The sequence below is a fragment of the Symphalangus syndactylus genome, chromosome 15, assembly GCF_028878055.3.
Source record: "Symphalangus syndactylus isolate Jambi chromosome 15, NHGRI_mSymSyn1-v2.1_pri, whole genome shotgun sequence".
Classification (NCBI taxonomy): Eukaryota; Metazoa; Chordata; class Mammalia; order Primates; family Hylobatidae; genus Symphalangus; species Symphalangus syndactylus.
In genome coordinates this window covers 60,610,858-60,618,989 of record NC_072437.2, presented here as the reverse complement: position 1 = coordinate 60,618,989, position 8,132 = coordinate 60,610,858, and the positions used below count along the sequence as shown (strand labels likewise).

Below are 8,132 nucleotides of genomic sequence, written 5' to 3'. Positions count from 1 at the left end.
TACAGGTTTATACTAAATAAATATCCAGGGGGGGCAAACATTTCAAATTTTTTTTTCTGTTAGGAGTGTTTTAGACAGTCTTAGATCATTGATCTTCTATATAAATTTCAGAATCACATTTGCAAATTTCAGAAAATACACGGGTAGACTTTTACTGCAATTGCATTGAATCTACAGAATATGCTGGAAAGATTAATTTTTATAATATTGTTTATTTTTGTCCACAAACGTGGTTATAAATTTATGTGTTTAAGTTCTAAAACTTTTTTTCTTTTGCCTCAAAAAGTGACATTTATTTAAAGAAAAAAAGACAAGATGTCCATCCCTTGGCTCCCTTCCCTACCCCCTCCTGCTGCTTTTCAGCCCCCCAAGATTGAACGCTGGCTGGGGCTAGGTAGCAGGACAGCCCCTCAGATGAGGTCAGCAACACTGAGGAGCATATCCTCAATGGAGGTGTTGTAGAAGGTCCTGATGTCTTGAAGAGTCCTCTTGTCTTCTTCTGTCACCATGGTTTTTTTTTTTTTTTAGTTTCTGCATAATTCTTTTTTTTTTTTCATTTATTTATTATACTTTAGGTTTTAGGGTACATGTGCACAATGTGCAGGTTTGTTACATATGTATCCATGTGCCATGTTGATTTCCTGCACCCATTAACTCGTCATTTAGCATTAGGTATATCTCCTAATGCTGTCCCTCCTCCCTCCCCCCACCCCCCAACAGTCCCCGGAATGTGATGTTCCCCTTCCTGTGTCCATGAGTTCTCATTGTTCAATTCCCACCTATGAGTGAGAACATGCGGTGTTTGGTTTTTTGTCCTTGTGATAGTTTACTGAGAATGATGTTTTCCAGTTTCATCCATGTCCCTACAAAGGACACGAACTCATCATTTTTTATGGCTGCATAGTATTCCATGGTGTATATGTGCCACATTTTCTTAATCCAGTCTATCGTTGTTGGACATTTGGGTTGGTTCCAACTCTTTGCTATTGTGAATAGTGCCGCAATAAACATATATGTGCATGTGTCTTTATAGCAGCATGATTTATAGACCTTTGGGTATATACCCAGTAATGGGATGGCTGGGTCAAATGGTATTTCTAGTTCTAGATCCCTGAGGAATCGCCACACTGACTTCCACAATGGTTGAACTAGTTTACAGTCCCACCAACAGTGTAAAAGTGTTCCTATTTCTCCACATCCTCTCCAGCACCTGTTGTTTCCTGATTTTTTAATGATGGCCATTCTAACTGGTGTGAGATGGTATCTCACTGTGGTTTTGATTTGCATTTCTCTGATGGCCAGTGATGATGAGCATTTCTTCATGTGTTTTTTGGCTGCATAAATGTCTTCTTTTGAGAAGTGTCTGTTCATGTCCTTTGCCCACTTTTTGATGGGGTTGTTTGTTTTTTTCTTGTAAATTTGTTTGAGTTCATTGTAGATTCTGGATATTAGCCCTTTGTCAGATGAGTAGGTTGCAAAAATTTTCTCCCATTCTGTAGGTTGCCTGTTCACTCTGATGGTAGTTTCTTTTGCTGTGCAGAAGCTCTTTAGTTTAATTAGATCCCATTTGTCAATTTTGGCTTTTGTTGCCATTGCTTTTGGTGTTTTAGACGTGAAGTCCTTACCCACGCCTATGTCCTGAATGGTATTGCCTAGGTTTTCTTGTAGGATTTTAATGGTTTTAGGTCTAACATTTAAGTCTTTAATCCATCTTGAATTAATTTTTGTATAAGGTGGAAGGAAGGGATCCAGTTTCAGCTTTCTACATATGGCTAGCCAGTTTTCCCAGCACCATTTATTAAATAGGGAATCCTTTCCCCATTTCTTGTTTTTGTCAGGTTTGTCAAAGATCAGATAGTTGTAGCTATGCGGCATCATTTCTGAGGGCTCTGTTCTGTTCCATTGATCTATGTCTCTGTTGTGGTACCAGTACCATGCTGTTTTGGTTACTGTAGCCTTGTAGTATAGTTTGAAGTCAGGTAGCGTGATGCCTCCAGCTTTGTTCTTTTGGCTTAGGATTGACTTGGCGATGCGGGCTCTTTTTTCGTTCCATATGAACTTTAAAGTAGTTTTTTCCAATTCTGTGAAGAAAGTCATTGGTAGCTTGATGGGGATGGCATTGAATCTATAAATTACTTTGGGCAGTATGGCCATTTTCACGATATTGATTCTTCCAACCCATGAGCATGGAATGTTCTTCCATTTGTTTGTATCCTCTTTTATTTCATTGAGCAGTGGTTTGTAGTTCTCCTTGAAGAGGTACTTCACGTCCTTTGTAAGTTGGATTCCTAGATATTTTATTCTCTTTGAAGCAATTGTGAATGGGAGTTCACTCATGATTTGGCTCTCTGTTTGTCTGTGATTGGTGTACAAGAATGCTTGTGATTTTTGTACATTGATTTTGTATCCTGAGACTTTGCTGAAGTTGCTAATCAGCTTAAGGAGATTTTGGGCTGAGACAATGGGATTTTCTAGATACACAATCATGTCATCTGCAAACAGGGACAATTTGACTTCCTCTTTTCCTAATTGAATACCCTTTATTTCCTTCTCCTGCCTGATTGCCCTGGCAAGAACTTCCAGCACTATGTTGAATAGGAGCGGTGAGAGAGGGCATCCCTGTCTTGTGCCAGTTTTCAAAGGGAATGCTTCCAGTTTTTGCCCATTCAGTATGATATTGGCTGTGGGTTTGTTGTAGATAGCTCTTATTATTTTGAGATACATCCCATCAATACCTAATTTATTGAGAGTTCTTAGCATGAAGGGTTGTTGAATTTTGTCAAAGGCCTTTTCTGCATCTATTGAGATAATCATGTGGTTTTTGTCTTTGGTTCTGTTTATATGCTGGATTACATTTATTGATTTGCTTATGTTGAACCAGCCTTGCATCCCAGGGATGAAGCCCACTTGATCATGGTGGATAAGCTTTTTGATGTGCTGCTGGATTCAGTTTGCCAGTATTTTATTGAGGATTTTTGCATCAATGTTCATCAAGGATATTGGTCTAAAATTCTCTTTTTTGGTTGTGTCTCTGCCTGGCTTTGGTATCAGGACAATGCTGGCTTCATAAAATGTGTTAGGGAGGATTCCCTCTTTTTCTATCGATTGGAATAGTTTCAGAAGGAATGGTACCAGTTCCTCCTTGTACCTCTGGTAGAATTCAGCTGTGAATCCATCAGGTCCTGGACTCTTTTTGGTTGGTAAGCTATTGATTATTGCCACAATTTCAGAACCTGTTATTGGTCTATTCAGAGATTCGACTTCTTCCTGGTTTAGTCTTGGGAGGGTGTATTTGTCAAGGAATTTATCCATTTCTTCTAGATTTTCTAGTTTATTTGCATAGAGGTGTTTGTAGTAGTCTCTGATGGTAGATTGTATTTCTGTGGGATTGGTGGTGATATCCCCTTTATCATTTTTTATTGCATCTATTTGATTCTTCTCTCTTTTCTTCTTTATTAGTCTTGCTAGTGGTCTATCAATTTTGTTGATCCTCTCAAAAAACCAGCTCCTGGATTCATTAATTTTTTGAAGGGTTTTTTGTGTCTCTATTTCCTTCAGTTCTGCTCTGATTTTAGTTATTTCTAGCCTTCTGCTAGCTTTTGAATGTGTTTGCTCTTGCTTTTCTAGTTCTTTTAATTGTGATGTTAGGGTGTCAATTTTGGATCTTTCCTGCTTTCTCTTGTGGGCATTTAGTGCTATAAATTTCCCTCTACACACTGCTTTGAATGTGTCCCAGAGATTCTGGTATGTTGTGTCTTTGTTCTCATTGGTTTCAAAGAACATCTTTATTTCTGCCTTCATTTCATTATGTACCCAATAGTCATTCAGGAGCAGGTTGTTCAGTTTCCATGTAGTTGAGCAGTTTTGAGTGAGTTTTTTAATCCTGAGTTCTAGTTTGATTGCACTGTGGTCTGAGAGACAGTTTGTTATAATTTCTGTTCTTTTACATTTGCTGAGGAGAGCTTTACTTCCAACTATGTGGTCAATTTTGGAATAGGTGTGGTGTGGTGCTGAAAAAAATGTATATTCTGTTGATTTGGGGTGGAGAGTTCTGTAGATGTCTATTAGGTCCACTTTATGTAGAGCTGAGTTCAATTCCTGGATATCCTTGTTAACTTTCTGTGTCGTTGATCTGTCTAATGTTGACAGTGGGGTGTTAAAATCTCCCATTATTATTGTGTGGGAGTTTAAGTCCCTTTGTAGGTCACTCAGGACTTGCTTTACGAATCTGGGTGCTCCTGTGTTGGGTGCATATATATTTAGGATAGTTAGCTCTTCTTGTTGAATTGATCCCTTTACCATTATGTAATGGCCTTCTTTGTCTCTTTTGATCTTTGTTGGTTTAAAGTCTATTTTATCAGAGACTAGGATTGCAACCCCTGCCTTTTTTTGTTTTCCAGTTGCTTGATAGATCTTCCTCCATCCCTTTATTTTGAGTCTATGTGTGTCTCTGCATGTGAGATGGGTTTCCTGAATACAGCACACTGATGGGTCCTGACTCCTTATCCAGTTTGCCAGTCTGTGTCTTTTAATTGGAGCATTTAGCCCATTTACATTTAACGTTAATATTGTTATGTGTGAATCTGATCCTGTCATTATGATGTTAGTTGGTTATTTTGCTCGTTAGTTGATGAAGTTTCTTCCTAGCCTTGATGGTCTTTACAATTTGGCATGTTTTTGCAGTGGCTGGTACCGGTTGTTCCTTTCCATGTTTAGTGCTTCCTTCAGGAGCTCTTTTAGGGCAGGCCTGGTGGTGACAAAATCACTCAGCGTTTGCTTGTCTGTAAAGTATTTTATTTCTCCTTCACTTATGAAGCTTAGTTTGGCTGGATATGAAATTCTGGGTTGAAAATTCTTTTCTTTAAGAATGTTGAATATCGGCCCCCACTCTCTTCTGGCTTGTAGAGTTTCTGCTGAAAGATCAGCTGTTAGTCTGATGGGCTTCCCTTTGTGGGTAACCCGACCTTTCTCTCTGGCTGCCCTTAACATTTTTTCCTTCATTTCAACTTTGGTGAATCTGACAATTATGTGTCTTGGAGTTGCTCTTCTCGAGGAGTATCTTTGTGGTGTTCTCTGTATTTCCTGAATCTGAATGTTGGCCTGCCTTGCTAGATTGGGGAAGTTCTCCTGGATAATATCTTGCAGTGTTTTCCAACTTGGTTCCATTCTCCCCGTCATTTTCAGGTACACCAATCAGACGTAGGTTTGGTCGTTTCACATAGTCCCAAATTTCTTGGAGGCTTTGTTCATTTCTTTTTATTCTTTTTTCTCTAGACTTCCCTTCTCGCTTCATTTCATTCATTTCATCTTCCATCAGCGATACCCTTTCTTCCAGTTGATCGCATCTGCTACTGAGGCTTCTGCAATCTTCACGTAGTTCTCGAAACTTGGCTTTCAGCTCCATCATCTCCTTTAAGCCCTTCTCTCCATTGGCTATTCTAGTTATCCATTCTTCTAATTTTTTTTCAAAGTTTTTAACTTCTTTGCTATTGTTTTGAATTTCCTCTCGTAGCTCAGAGTAGTTTGATCGTCTGAAGCCTTCTTCTCTCAACTCATCAAAGTCATCCTCCATCCAGCTTTGTTCCGTTGCTGGTGAGGAACTGCGTTCCTTTGGAGGAGGAGAGGTGCTCTGCTTTTTAGAGTTTCCAGCTTTTCTGCTCTGTTTTTTCCCCATCTTTACGGTTTTATCTACTTTTGGGCTTTGATGATGGTGATGTACAGATGGGTTTTTGTTGTGGATGTCCTTTCTGTTTGTTGGTTTTCCTTCTACTGGACAGGACCCTTAGCTGCAGGTCTGTTGGAGTTTACTAGAGGTCCACTCCAGACCCTGTTTGGCTGGGTGTCAGCAGCGGTGGCTGCAGAACAGCGGATTTTCGTGAGACCACAAATTCAGCTGTCTGATAGTTCCTCTGGAAGTTTCGTCTCAGAGGAGTAACCGGCCCAGTGAGGTGTCAGTCTTTCCCTACTGGGGGGGTGCCTCCCAGTTAGGCTGCTCAGGGGTGAGGGACCCACTTTAGGAGGCAGTCTGTCCGTTCTCAGATCTCCAGCTGTGTGCTGGGAGAGCCACTACTCTCTTCAAAGCTGTCAGTCAGACAGGGACGTTTAAAAGTCTCTGGAGATTCCTGCTGACTTTTTGTTTGTCTGTGCCCTGCCCCCAGAGGTGGAGCCTACAGAGGCAGGCAGGCCTCTTTGAGCTGTGGTGGGCTCCACCCAGTTCGAGCTTCCTGGCTGCTTTGTTTACCTAAGCAAGCCTGGGCAATGGCGGGCGCCCCTCCCCCAGCCTCGCTGCTGCCTTGCAGCGTGATCTCAGACTGCTGTGCTAGCAATCAGTGAGACTCCGTGGGCATAGGACCCTCCGAGCCAGGTGCGGGATACAATCTCCTAGTGTGCCGTTTTCCAGGCCCGTTGGGAAAGCGCAGTATGAGGGTGGGACTGACCCGATTTTCCAGGTGCCGTCTGTTACCCCTTTCTTTGACTAGGAAAGGGAACTCCCTGACCCCTTGCGCTTCCCGAGTGAGGCAGTGCCTCGCCCTGCTTCGGCTCGCGCACAGTGTGCTTCACCGACTGTCCTGCACCCACTGTTTGGCACTCCCTAGTGAGATGAAACAGGTACCTCAAGCAGAAATGCAGAAATCACCAGTCTTCTGTGTCGCTCGGGCTGGGAGCTGGAGACCGGAGCTGTTCCTATTCGGCCATCTTGGCTCCACCCCTGTCACCATGTTAATATCCGCATCCTTAAGGTTAAACCATCTACCTCTACTGATTCTGTGGATATAGTTTTCCCTGTTGGTGGGAAGGTCATATTTGATGACTGAAGAAAGTCGTTGCATATCAATATTTCTGGGCAGCAGGTCAGGTGGTAATCAATACTCTGCCAGAGCCAGAATGAAACTCCCTCTGATCACATCACGTTCCTTTTGGTCCATATCTCCACGCATGGCAGAGATGGTGAAATCTCGTGCATGCATCTTCTCAGTGAGCCAGTCCACCTTCCTTCAGGTGTTGATGAAGATGACTGCCTGGGTGGCAGTCAGGGTTTTATACAAGTCACACAGTGTGTCCAGCTTCTACCTCTTATTCCATGTTGATGTAGAATGGGCAGATACCCTCCAAGGTCAACTCTTCCTTCTTGACAATAATCCAAATGGGGTCCCTCATGAACTTCTTGGTCACTTCAAGCACATCAGAAGGCATTATAGCTGACAGCAAAACAACCTAGGTGTTGCTGTTGAGCTTTTGGAATATGTCATAGATCTGGTCCTTGAATCCATGGCTTAACATTTCGTCAGCTTTGTCTAGTACAAACATCTTGATGTATTTGGGAGACAGGTATCTCCGGTTAAGCATATCAAACACACGGCCGGGGTACCCACAATGATATGGGGAGCTTCCATCTGCTGTTTCTATACCTCAGCACACACGTTGGTGCCCCCAATACAGGCGTGACAGGAGGCACCCATGTAGTCTCCTAGTGTCATGACCACCTTCTGTATCTGCTGAGCCGATTCTCAACTGGGTGCTAGGACCAAGGCCTGGGTGGCCTTTAGATCTAATTCAATCTGCTGCAGAATCGATATGGCAAATGTGGCCATTTTCCCAGTACCAGATTGGGCTTCAGTGATCACATCATAACCCCTGATACAAGGTAGGATGGCTCACTGCTGGATGACAGAAGGCTTCTCAGAACTGTAGACGTACATGCCATGGAGGAGGGACTCCGAGTGGTTCATGTCATCAGAGCTGTCAACAGCCTCATTCCAGTTACTCTCAATGACGTCTCTGGGCTCCATCCCATCAGGGCCATGGTCTCTGGAATCCTGACTCACAGACGTGATCCTTAGAAACTCTAAAACTATTTTTATAATTGTCTAAATAAAGATCTTCCACAACTTCTGTTAGATTTATTAGTAGGCATCTTTTTGTTGCTATTTTAAATAGTATTGTTTTAAAAGTAGAGTTTTCGGCCAGGTGTGGGGGCTCATGCCTGTAATCCCAGAATTTTGGGAGGCCAAGGCAGGCGGATCACGAGGTCAGGAGTTCAAGACCAGCCTGGCCAATATGGTGAAACCCTGTCTGTACTAAAAAATACAAAAATTAGCCAGGCGTAGTGGCCCACAACTGTAGTCCCACGT

At 42.4% G+C, this 8,132-nt stretch overlaps 1 pseudogene; it reads right to left on the bottom strand.

The window, feature by feature from the left end:
• Positions 1 to 389: 389 nt before the first annotated feature.
• Positions 390 to 7,681, bottom strand: LOC129463742 (eukaryotic initiation factor 4A-I-like; annotated as a pseudogene).
• Between the last annotated feature and the right edge of the window lie 451 nt (positions 7,682 to 8,132).